Consider the following 13545-nt stretch of genomic DNA (forward strand, 5'->3'; position numbering starts at 1 on the left):
AGGAAAGAAATAGTTTCATAGTGGTTCAGTTTCATCAGGAGGCAAATGCTTTTTACAACAATGGTATTTAGACTGTAAGCTCTTGAGGACAGAGACCTTTTCTTTTTAATATCTGAAAAGTGCCATGCAAAGATACATGTATACATTAATATTTAATACACAAATATTAATAATATTTCTGAGTGAGCAGCATACTTTCACCAGATCGTGCTACTTTACAGCTCTGAATGTAAACATAACAATGTTGTGATGTTAACTAGAGCTATTTCAGAGTAATACCGAGAGAGACACAGGTGCTGTGTGTTGGCAATCTGTACATATTTGTAAGTCATATTTCTGAGGGTAAGGGATTTGTGAGGTTTGAGATGCTGCATGTTTGTATGTGTGCACAGACATCTCTCTGAGCCCCATTCGCAGCCTTTGAACGTAATGACCGACTTCAAACTGCATTAATTGAAGTCTTAAATAGATCCTCCCACCTATTCGTAAAAGCAAACAACTTGAAACAGGGGAGAGCAAAGACTGTGCTAATGCCTTCACTAAAAGGACAGCTGCAGGGTGAAGTCAGTGTACTTTAGCAGGTATCCAGAAATCTGCAGGAAAACAGTAAGAAGCTTTATGAGCAAATATGCAGCTATCAGACATGAGAGCAGACCCTACTCAGTCAAACTTGGTGCCCCTGACTGATCCTCTGCTATGTAAGAGGGAACATGACAAAACCCTTTTTTTTGCAGTTACCTTTATCTCCTCATTGGATTCTCTACTGTTTAGTTAGGGATGAGCTCATCTTGCAACCTTTGCCTAACAGTTAAAATGTCTGTCATCCATAAGACAAATCCCATGGAAAACAGGCTTTGTTAGGTGCAGTTCTCAGATAACTTCTTGCTACACAATTTTTATATTATATTGTTATAGTACTACATTAATATATTACATTCTTGTTATAATCTTTATACACCTATATGCAATTATATCTGTTTTAATACTTTCAAGCGGCAATACATCTTGTAAACAATAGCATGTCAGTTGTACTAGGGAATGGATGAATATGGTTCTGTTTCTTATTACAAAAAAAAATAAATCACTGTTGCTGGACTGAATGTAGCTGGCCATATCCCGTCAGGCAAACACAGCCTGGAGTTCCTGTATATGTCTTTTGAGACAATATAAAAGCTAAACAGATAATTTATTTTTTAAATATATTATTGGTCTAAGTTACTACTGGATGCGTATTCCAGCATACTGCTGAAACTTAGTGCATGAATTTTGGGTTTGCTAAAATGGTGTCGTCAGACAACTACATCCAGAAATCTTGGATATTTTTTACCTCTTCAAGTATAAAATAAGGTGAATAACAACAACAACTAAAAAGTGTTCTATTCATTTAAGACAGCATTTAAAAAAAAAATTAAATGTAGAAACACAACATTACATCTGGTCAAACTTATCCTGCATTTAGGGAAATGTTTAAGTGCAGAAACAATCATGCATAACTGGCACAATGCACCACTTCTTGGAAGACAATATCTCTAAGGAACAGTTCATCATGGAGGCTGCAGCCCTCCCTTTCAATGCATAAATTATTCCTCTTTTCAGTGTCGTGCATATCTGAGGGCATAATCAAGTCTTAGTGCTGGAGGGAGATACTTTTTGTTCTAAGAAATGAAGCCATTTTGGTTAATCTCTGTGAAGTTGAAGTTTCATGAGGAAATGTTCTGCAGTCTCACCATTCCTCCCAAGCTTATCCACACACTGAGAATTTCTTGAACACCTTAAGACAGATGAAGGCTGCCATACCCATCTCCATTGCTACTTAATGTTTAGTAAACCTGCAACAAAAAATGACTGAATTGTTCTGAGGGGTTTTTTTAGTTCACTGTGGGGTCTGCTTCCTCAAACCCAGTCCTAAAAAATTACTATTGATGACTGCTGAGGGAGGTATGTGCCACATACGTCTGGACTAATAAGCACCTAGCAGCTGCAAAACTGGACATTACCACCTACTAGTACCAAACATCTAACTGCATAGGAGAGGATGCTCTCCCAGCAAAGCAGCACACACAAGTTAGGATTGAGTTGCACAGCTTATTTCAGACTCTCCCCCTTTTTGTACTTAAAGGATGTAAAGCCTTAATGGTCAGAAGATCCTTCTTAGAGATAAAATAAATGTAAATAAGATGCCAGGACAGTTCAAGAGCACTTTATGTGTCGCAACTCTTATTAGAGTCTGAAATTCTTCACAGCACACAGTAGCTTCAGAGGCGCAGTATTTGAATGGGTTGAACAAAGAGGTGGAAATAAAGGATTTTGAGTTGGCAGAAAGACCTTAATTACAGCACCTTTGTACATGCTAAGAACTTTTACCATAGTTGCCAAGACACCATTTTCCACAAATGGAGAAGGGCTCCATTTTTAGGCTATTTTTAATACTTATTGTGTGTACTTTCTCATCCAATAAAAGGAAAGCAGATAGTCAATATTGCTGACTATAAAAATAGGGGGTTTATGACTGAAGATGAAATGTGACAAGCTAACCTTTTCAAGAAGGCTCTATTTAAATAAATTATTAGCATCTGTTCTTTTATCTGATTTTTATGAGTCATTCATTCAGGTCCTAATATATAGAGTGTGTGCATGGGGTTATCTCTGACAGCAAAGATTGATCATTGTAGTCATCCATTTTTGAAAGAAAACAGAGCAAAACTTGATGTAGAAAGTTGAATCCAGAAATGACAGAGTATTAACTGTGCTACTAACTTCTATACTACTGCTAATGTTCTTCCATAATCCTAGCCTACTTTATTTCACTTCTTTTCCAAAGGGATTAATCCTACCTTGTATGAGGAATATTGGCAGGGGTTAGGAGTTGGAGGGAGCAAAACTGAGACATTTCCAAGCTAAAGTTTTGTGCTAAGGAGCAAAACTTCAAAACAACTACCAAAGAAAACCCAATGCAAAATGTGCATTTGTTTAAACAATGTATTTTAATGAACTGTTTAGAGAGTTTTTACATCCTGCTCTACTCTTTTTCCTGTCTTTTCCTACTTCTTTTCATCACATCTTATTTAAATTTAGTGCTTTAAATCCAAGGAATATGCTTTTCCATTCTTTAAGCACAACTAAATAAGCTAATAATAGTAATAGTAATAGATCTTTGTTCTGAAATACTCTCTTACCTTATGCTAGTCTACATACTGAAATGTGTTATGAACAAGTATGAAATTATCCTCTTTGATATTTATATAACAGAAATACATAGCACCTTCAGGAGTTCTGTCATGGTGGTTAGTGGTTGCAGCTGGTTTGCTCTGAAACACCGACCTTCTTAGGTGGCTGCAAGAGCATCATCCAGCCTGTCTTTTATCTGCTTCCCACCTCAGCCAGCACTGCCTGAGTGGCCTAGCATATCCATTTTCCTGTTTGCAACCACAGAACATGCTATTTGGCAAGTTGAAAATAAATGTTAATCATCTGAAGATAACCCATGTGAAGATAATTTGATAATCTTTTCTTCATGTAACTACAGATAGAGCAAAAATATAGAAAGAAGTTATTTTTATGTGTAAATATGCTTATGTCTTCTGAGGCAATGCCTATGAACACGTGATCTCACACATAACCAGGAATCCTGGGCCAAACTGATAATGAAAACATGCTCATAACTGTATGTCCCCATCCTACTGACTCTACTAACCTTAAAACAAATGGCTAAAAATATTGAAATTATGTTTGTTATAATTTTTACTTTTTGCTTATCTCTTTCAATAGGTTTAAATTGTTATTATGTGAGATGTAACTGAAATGTTGGAGAACATTTATTTCCCAGGGCATCTTTTTTCATTTCTAGGTGGAAATAAAACAAAAAAGATTCTTTTGTATCACTAATATTTTTCAATATTTGAGGCAGTAGTTTTCTTACAATCGTCAGATATCAGATGAAAATCAAAACCTTCATCTCAAAAAACCACAAGAGCATTTTATTTATGCTCTGTTACATTCCTCTTCACAGATTTCAATATTTTTGCAAATGTATCTCTGTGTTTGATGACTAAGCTATTAAGTTACTCATAACAATTCACAGTGAGTCAGCATATGTGATTTCCAACCTGTTCTATCTTTTAAAACTTGGAATTAAGATTTAAGCTCACACAGGACAAAAAGTGGAATAACAGCAGATTGAATTGCATCTCTTTTCTGAGATGTTAATTCTATTTGGCTGTTTCCATGATACACAGGTAAGATGATTCCTCCTGAACACAAGTAGCATTTACCACTAGAACCTCCTTTACACTCTTGCTACCCCATCTTTCAGTTATTTGTAGCTATTCTCACATCAGAAACCTGGCAGCAGACTTCTAGCATAGAAATCCAGGTTTACAATTAAGTGAAAGAAAAATAAATGTTCCGACCAGTATCTTGTTTCATCCTTGTAAAAAGTGGGAATATTTGCAATTTTCAGGGTCCTTTCACAAGATGAAGGGAAGAGATCAGCAGAAGCGTCGCAATGCCAAATTACAAAGAACTGGCTGTACAGGCAATCCCATCCTTCATTCCCTCCCTGCAGCTGCGAGGTGGTGCCATCTGCCCTTTCAGCCTACTGAGTGCTGTGTCACTCATGAAGAAGCAAATTTGGACTCCTCTTTTGTCAGAGTGGGTGCAAAGCAGCTCCTATTTATAAAAGAAAATGTGGTATAGGGGAAAATGTGCTAACTTCCAATATTTGTGTCATTCCAGGATCAAAAACAGCCCCTCTTTGAATGGAGTATGTGGGTTTTTTTTTTTTAATTTTCCTCTGAAAAAAAAATAAAATAATTGCAGAACAACCTTTCTGCTAGGTCACTGGAGAATTGTGTGACTATGAGTGCCATGCCCAATGGAGCAGTCTGTCATGTCTTTAATGAAAACTTAACCATTTCTATATGAAGCCAGTAAAGAGAGCATTGCCTTTGTGGTGCTGCATCTGAATCCTACTTCATCCTTAGGCCTCCTCTATGATCTCAGAAGCTTTCTGATAAGCCTTGGCCAAAGCAGCTGAGCAGTAAATCATCCCTTGACCATACTAGTTGATCTGAGAAGCATTCCCTGATGTACCAGGAGCTTGCATGCAATGCGGTTACAATCAGAAATAGCAATTACCCAACTTAGGTGGGAAACAAAAGCAATTATCATTTGTAGCTTTGGTACACTATTTTCCTGAATCATAGCCTGAGTGGAGTGGCACTATTGGGAATTGCAGTTTGAGCAGAATCCCTATCATTGTCACTGCACTTTGGGAAAAAAAAGAGTGCAGTAGTTATTAACTTGGGTTATGGCCAGGATGGAAACTCACTGATGACCAGACTTAATCATCTTGCAACCCTATAAACAGCAGAGAGGCTCTTTGAGCTTTCCTGGACTGCAGCAGGCTGAATGAGCACCTCCCTCTGAGTGGGATGCCTCTTGGAGCTAACAAACCCTCAAGTTTGCAGTATTCAACAAATTGTGTCTGAAGATGAGCCCTGGCCTGATACCCCCACCACATCTTCATGCTCCTTGATCATGCTCCTTGAGCTGCAATCCACTGCCTGTCAGGAAATACAAAGGACTTTGGCATGAGTATTTCACTGAACCTGAGCGAGAATTTTTTATAGGTACCTTTGCACAAAAAAAAAATAAAAATAGGTGTGCACGTTGCTTTAACTGTGTGAGTGTGATTTGATTATGATTTGAATGTTACTATCCCAAATCTGTTAAGTCATTTTATAATTGTAGTGAACCCTATCAAATCGCTCTGTAAATGTTACCCAATGATTAAGTGCTGCTAAACCCTTTTGCACCCTTATCTTTACAGACATATTCTTTGCACTCTTATCCCCTTTTGCACCCTTATCTTTACAGACATATTCTTTGCACTCTTATCCCCTTTTGCATTCCCAGCTTCCATGCAAATCATTCCAAATTGCTTCTAAGTTGATGATCCTTTATATGCTTTGATCTGGGTAATGAACCTTGCCATCAAACTCTGTAAAGTCTCATTTTCACAAATTCATGTGAAACCCCGTTTTCACCAGTACTTTCTACAGTGTTTCTTTAAGCAGCCAAGCCACTCATTCATGACAGGCGTGAATGGGGCGGTGTGGAATGGCAGCAATGCATTTACTTCAGTACACAAGGCACTGCCAGCATATAAGACTGCTCTAAAATAACATGGAAGGTTTTGTGGTTATACCTGACCAACAAAGCTGCATAATTTTCATTGCAGTAAACACTGATTAAAAGCCTGACACTGTATTAAGAAAATAAGGATATTTCAAAGGGGGCTCCATTTGTATAGTGTGTTGAATATTAAAGAAGTTGCTGAAAGAACTATGAGGGGGAGCTCAATTTGGGTCTGGCTTTAAAATGGTGCAAAACTTAATGATTTAAAAATGTGCAAAACTTAATGATTGTCAAAGGGATACCTTAGTAAGCTTTTGCTGCAACAAGCCATATGTGTGGCTGAGTCCAAGATGCTCATTTAATTGCTTCCTCTGTATAACCTCTCCACTGTAGTAGATACATGCTAAGAGGGACACCATCTCCCATACCTCCAGCTGGTAGTGGGGTGTGGACCCTCAGTGCTGCATTTTGGTGTTCCAGGAGATGTAGTGTAGCAGTGAAATGGCCGCTTTGCATCTGCTCTGCTTGTTTGTAAATAACTGAATTTAAAGTAAGAGATGTTCAGAATAAGGGTGATGCCTGCATTGCATGTTAAGTCCAAGAAATGTGTTTTCATTAATGAACAAAGAGCCTTTAGATGAGATGCTCTAAAGAAAGCTCCTTTTATAAAATGGAGGGTGCTAGAAAGTGTGTGTCACTGCCACTATCAACTAATAGAGGTTATGCACTGATGGAAGGAACAAGGGAGCTGGCAGAAGCCTGTCTCTCGCTGTCAGTTCCAGGCTGCAGGCTTTTATGTTCATTTGTATTGCAATCAATAAGGAATAGCTTAAATTGGGCTCTGGAAACTTGATTTTATAGTTTGTGAAAATTCTCTTTTAAATTTGTTTAAAAGAAAAAAGAAGTTTCTATGGAAACCTTCCCTTTTATTCAAGAAAAATATCACCCAGTGTTTGTCTCCTCCTCAGAGAACCAGGGCTGGCTGGATCTGTGCCAAGATCCAGCTGCACTCTCCCAAACCTGCCACTCCAGCTCAGTGCTGGGCAGTGAGGCAAACACTGCACCCATCCCTCAATTAGTGCTGCCTCTTCCTTCACCTGTAGGTGACATCCCCTATTCATACTCTTCCAGCTCCCAAACAGTTGGCAGCAGAAGACATTCCCCAGCCTGGGAAGCCCTGGCAGCAGTGGCAGCAGCAGCATGTGCTGGATGTATCCTCGCTGTCCTGCAGCACTGCCCAGAGCAATGGCAACCAGGCAGAGTGAGCAGAAGCTGTGTGGTTCTTGGATGTGGGAAATGCTGGCCACCTTGGTCTTCCTGGGAGGCTAAGTGGCTTCCAGGGCTCAAAGTTGTTTGTTCTGATAGAGTTTAGTATGTGGAAAAGGAAAAAACAACTCCCTGAGATAATCTCTGATTCTGAGTTATAAAGCCTTAGGGCCTCTTTTCCAAATAATAATCTAAAAAAACTTACCTGCTGATAGCAAAGAAATAAGATGATAGAATTGCTTGGGTTTAAGATATTTTTACCCATTATTGTCATTACCATCAGCTGATGGATATGATTTATTTTCCTGAGCACAGAGAGATTAAGACGGTTGCCCTGCTTAGAGTTCCTAAGTCTCCTTTCCAAAGGGCACTCTTAAGCCTCTCTCATCTCTCAATTTGTGATATTCTGAAATTATTTTTTACCTATGGATACAAACTGTATTCACTGCTGCTACGTTCAAGATCTTCCCTCAGCTTCCACTTCCATTACTCAGCCTCTGACCAGTCTTTCACAGCATGATCCAGCCTAGGATCCAGGTTTGAAATGCCTGACAGAAATTAGACTTTAACACTTTTTAAAAAATTTATCTTGAACTCCCTGCAACTCACCAGCTTTACCCATCATTCATTCAATCTGAGCTATAACAGTACATATGAAAGAAAAAAAGAACCTATAAAATCTGTTCAGAAAGGATCTGTACCAGTTTTTATCTCAAAATACAGTAGTACATTTGTAGAAAGACAAGATAACCATCAGTTGTAAGTCTGGCTTCTCATAACTTTGATAAAAATTCCTTAAAGATAAAAAGCTTTATAAATTCATAGATTATTTTATATCTGTGCTGCATTTAGTTCTGTATAATTAATTTTCAGTACAGCACTTCATTAGATGAGCTATTGAATAAAGAAAATAATTCAGTTTTGTACCCCTTTATTTTTAAAGTCAGGAGTAAGATGTGCTAGACTACAGGCAGGGATACAATAATTAATTTTTTAAAAAATAAAAATGGAAACAAAATAAAATTAATGCAAACCTTCTTTATCTGGAATAAATTAATATAAAAGAGATCCGGATGATGAAAATATGTGCATTAGTATCTTTGGATTTTTCTAGACTTTATTCCCCTAGTAAAAAAAATCCAGAAGTGATGGCTCAGTAGAGTACATCCTTTACCTACTCTGGCTGGTCATTCCTCACCTCTTAGGGGAATGTTGTCAAGAGAAAAGCTCCCATGCGTGTTCCTTATGCACTGCTGTGCAAGTCAGCCATCCTAAATTAAAAAAATAGAAGAATTTCTTTACATGTGGAAAGGATTCTTTTTTTTAAATTTCAGTTTTTAGCTTTTTGCTTAAGAATGTTTGAATCAAAAATCTCAGAAAACCATTTGACTACTTTAGGATTTTTTTCTCAGTCCCTCAGATGACTAGGTAATTCTGCATTCTTATGATGCTTACTGTAACTTAGCTAGCCTAAGGGTGATATAAAACAGGACTCTTCAACTTCTTTGACAACTATAGCCAGATTTTATTACAGTGTGTTGCTCATGGACCAGAGAACAAACAAACTTTATAATGTGATGAATCACCCGGGGAATAGATTCAATCTGCATGCCAGGAGTTGGGCAGCAGTGTATTGCAGTAACGGCTCCACTATATTGCAGATACCATGTGAACAAGAGCTGGAAGTTGATGCATTTATTTATGCTGTTAGCAAAAGATGTAGTACTTCTTTCTGCATAAACCAAAACAAAATTAAGCAAACCAATGTCAAACATTAAATCATTATTACTAGCACATAGTCTGTTATTTTGACAGTATTATTCATGTAAGATGGTCTCATGGTTTTCTGATTAAAGCTGCCAGAAATTATGTTCTTTAACCTCACTGTCATCAAGAGTCATTGAAATGGTGGCATTTTTAATTAAAGATCGTTCTATTTTTTTCCAGTAAGAGAAAAAAATCACATTAGATAATAGTCAGAAACGAAAAAGAAATTGTTCTGCTTGTCAGTTTCACATCACTCTTATGTTTAATTAGTTCTTGTTGTTTGGAGTCCCTAGGTGAAAAATGAAAACAATCAATTTCCCAGCCAAGATATAACACTGGGATTTTTCATGATAAAGAAACTACTTGAGAATACATGTATGGTGATACAGAGAACTCCTTATCACCTGAACACAAGAAATTTCAGAATGCTCTTTATCTCATTCAAATGTCCTTATGGCTTTCTGTTCGCTCCAAACAATGGAAATGCAAGAAGACTCCGTGGAATACTATATCACAGGACTTGTGATAACTCCTCTATTCCTCATGTATAGGAGCATTTTTCTTTGGTCCCCCATATCACTGGGAGAATAAAACTGAGATGAGAAGGGAAACCTCTTTGGACTTCTTTTACCTACAGTACATGTCAAACTCATACAGAAAGGCTGCAGCATCTTTGTGTGTGAGAAAATGTGCAAAATTTAGGCTCTGTTTCCTTGGCTTTTGCCTTCAGCTCTTGCTTGGGGTCTTCTGACTGCCATTCCTCTGCTGGTACAGAAATAAATGTTCAACTTCTGCATGCAAAATATTGCAAGTGAATTTGGATACTATAAAGACAGGGCTTGATGGACTCAGACTTGGAAAATGTTGGTCAAATAAAAAGAAAATGCATTTCCTTCATATCCAGTGAAAAGGCTTCACTTTACTCTCATTTGTCTTTTTCTTAAGAAAGCAAGCTATGAGAAAACACAGAGGAATGACAATATGTAGTCCCTATTGCAGGAAAAGACCTGAAGATGCATACTTCCCTATGTATACCACTACTCTTTTCTCAATTTCCTCTTTAGACTTTTTCCAGACTGTGTTTTCTTAGGAGGCTCTTACTTTGTTTTGATCAATCCTTGCAGGTTTCCCTGCTTAAATAATCCATCACTTTTTCCTACCTTATTTTACAGGCATTCTCCCAGCACCCAACTCACCTTTTGGACCTTCAAAATAATTTCTGTGCTGCCCTTCTGGCCTTTGCAAATTGCTTCCCCTGTTTGATTAGACAACACTTGTTAGAGGAAATATCATCTCTCAGCTGCAGACCCATTGTAAGGGCATTTTACGAAAGAGATGTCTTTTTATGTGAGTACAGTTAATGGATAATGGCCCATTATCAAGAAGCTGTGACTTTGCTCATAGGTTTTCTTTCAGCAGTGGAAGTCTCTGCTGTTGTTAGCACACAAATTTCTGGAACATTTACACAGAAGCAATTAAGGCCATATTCAGATAGGCTATTATTCTACCTAATGGGTACATAATAGGTACTTAATAGATATTTAGGCACCTATTATGCTTACTGGTTCAAAAGAGCAAAATTATCAGGCTCTTTTTGGAGGCCAAACAGGAACTGTCACGATGAGGAGGGCTAACAGATACCAGGATGCGCTGTATTGTGGGTTCAAATTCATTGTTCTGGGAAAAAGCACAGAGGATTTCTTCCGTGCTTCCTCTGAAGGGGTTTTCTCTTTTCAAAGCAGAGCCCTAGGAATTTGTGCAGCGTCACAGATTTGGTGTTTGTATGAAAGGACCCAATGCAAGGATCAGATGACTTTATCATAAATGTCATAGTCTTCCATGAGTACAGGCTCTGCAGTTTAACAACAGATTTTTTTTTTTTTTCTTTCGTTTAAACTATAAAATGCTGTATGGAAGTTATTTAAACACTTTTTTTTCATTTAAATATTTTTTATCATTTAAAATATGAAAACAAAAATGTAAAAGGTGTTCAATGCAGAATTGTAAAAGCTTTCAGTGTAACATTTTTTCTGTAATATGAAAAATAGACCACAAGTAGTAACTGCTCTGATAGCTTGTAGAAAATAAGCACTTTTTGGTTTGTTGCAGAAGTATATTAATAGATGAATTACTTATATTCCAAATGCATTCATGCCCAAAACATCTATAAGGCTTGAATAGATTTTACCTCTGAAAGAGCACATGGGGCTCTTAACTCCCTCTTATTCTCCCAACTTTTCTGGTCATGCAGATTTAAAGTAGCTGCCAGGAATCAGACTGCCATTCAGTGAGCTAAACAGAAATCACTGCAATAGAGAGAGTAATAAACCAGAGGCCCTTGGCAGTGGTCAAACAGCTTGAAGAAAGCATTTTGATCTGCAAAAAGGACCCCAAACCAACCAATGCAAAACAAAACCATCAAGGCCCTGTTGAAAAACATACCAAGTTTAAGATTTTTTTAATATAACTTTAGTCAGGGGGTTTGTTCAGCTTTGCCAAGGGGAAAGGAATTTTAAGTTTCTTTTCAAAGGACTGTTTCATCATTCAAAGCTGATCTCAGCAGACTGGGAGTAGCACAGAAAATACACAAAAGGCAAAGACCATCAGCTCCAAACATGACCCCATCACTTGGCATGGCCAGAGACACCTGGCCTGGGAAAGGAGACCTAAGAGAACCCAATTAACATCGAAGGTGAATACCAGTATGACACCAAATACTAAGAACTGCACAACTTGGGACCAATGTACATTGAACTAATGAATTTCTATGGGTTTTGACTGTATAAGTATCTGGAAAAATCTAGTAAGGACTCATGTGTCATGGAATGATTTTCTCTGCACACCCAGGCTATATTTGGTTGAAATTATTTCTGTTGCACATCCTGGCCTAACACAAAAATTGTTGTTGGAGAGTTTTTGTTTTTCCCAGTTTCAGAGACAGCCCCAGAAGTTCAAATAAAGTCTTTTTAAAAATGCAAAGTCGACACAAAAAGAGAATAAATATATAAATAAGAAAAAATATATATTCCCCCTCCCCTTTTCATATAAATTATAATCAAGCTCAGTCAGCCACTTTAAGTTTACAGGTGCAAATCCAGCCTCTCCTTTCTCCATGCTTCCCCTGTCTGGTGCTTTCTGATGCCTCCTAGTAGCAGTCCACCTTCTTACTCTGTCTTTGTTGGAATTTGGAAACAACTATGAGGATTTCTCTTGGAAAAAGCACTGAATTTATCCCAGATGTGGGATCAGTCACATTATGGAAAGAATAGAAGCAATCTTTTGCTTAAGCTGTCATTAAAAGTGTCTGTGTAGTTTTTGAGCACATCATCCTTACATAAAACGGTAGTTCTGACGGTAAAATATTTAAACTTGCCTCTCAGAGGATCTCTAATTTTGCCCATGGAGCCCCACAGAAGTTCTTTAGACATTTCAAATATTCTGTTAAGACTCCGTAGAACTGTTTTTACTGCCTTTTGGTGATGAAACTCTACACCATCGTTTCCTGATGCAAGCTGAATCCCAGCAGCAGAATGTATGATTTTAAACACAAAGGTGAGGAAGAAAGTCTGAGTTTCTAATGCTCTACTAATAACTCTGCTTTGGCAGCTTGAAAACCAAATGCTCCAGTGTGAGAAAGAAGAAATCACATCAAAATAATTCCAATGACTCAAAGGCAAAGCAGGAAAAACACACGTTTCCAGAATTCCTTCTGGTTTTCCTTCTTGCCTCCTTTCCCTAGAAAAGGGGTGCACAAAATCTCTGACATCTGTGTAACCCTGGAAGCCACAGCCCTTGGCTGCTGCCTGCACTGCCTGGTGGTACCAGGGCATAGATTTAAGAAAACCGATTTTCAAAGCTGAAAAATTAATGGCTTTTAACCCATACATCATTGCAGCAAGGAAAGTAAATCTCACAAACTTCTGGATTTGAAAACATTTTTCCTTCTTTGGTTCCTCAAAAAAAGTATCTGCTGTGACCAAAAGATTGAATGTCACTAGCCTCAAAAACCTGCTGAGCTGACTCAGAGAGAAGTCAGGAGCTTAGAAAGCAGTCCTCATCAGCATAATCTTTCTATGACATTCCTAATGGACGCAAAATTGCAATGGTCAAAATAATCACATATTTTGATGTTAATAAAAGGTGTGTTAAGAGGTCTTTCACTGTCAATCCTATTAAATTATCTCAGTTTTATATGGTCTTAAACCCTGTTCATCTACGTGTTCTGAGTACATTGCAGTCTCAAATGAATATGCTACAATCATTAGATCAAACATCTTTCATTTAATAGCAATCATTTACCCAGGATTATGCAAATAAATAAATAAATAGAAATTTAATCCTACCAAATCACTCAGCCTTATTGCCTTAGAAGAA

The sequence above is a fragment of the Pseudopodoces humilis genome, chromosome 6 (genome assembly GCF_049639895.1).
Source record: "Pseudopodoces humilis isolate 2021_Gansu_Grassland_sample_001 chromosome 6, ASM4963989v1, whole genome shotgun sequence".
NCBI lineage: Eukaryota > Metazoa > Chordata > Aves > Passeriformes > Paridae > Pseudopodoces > Pseudopodoces humilis.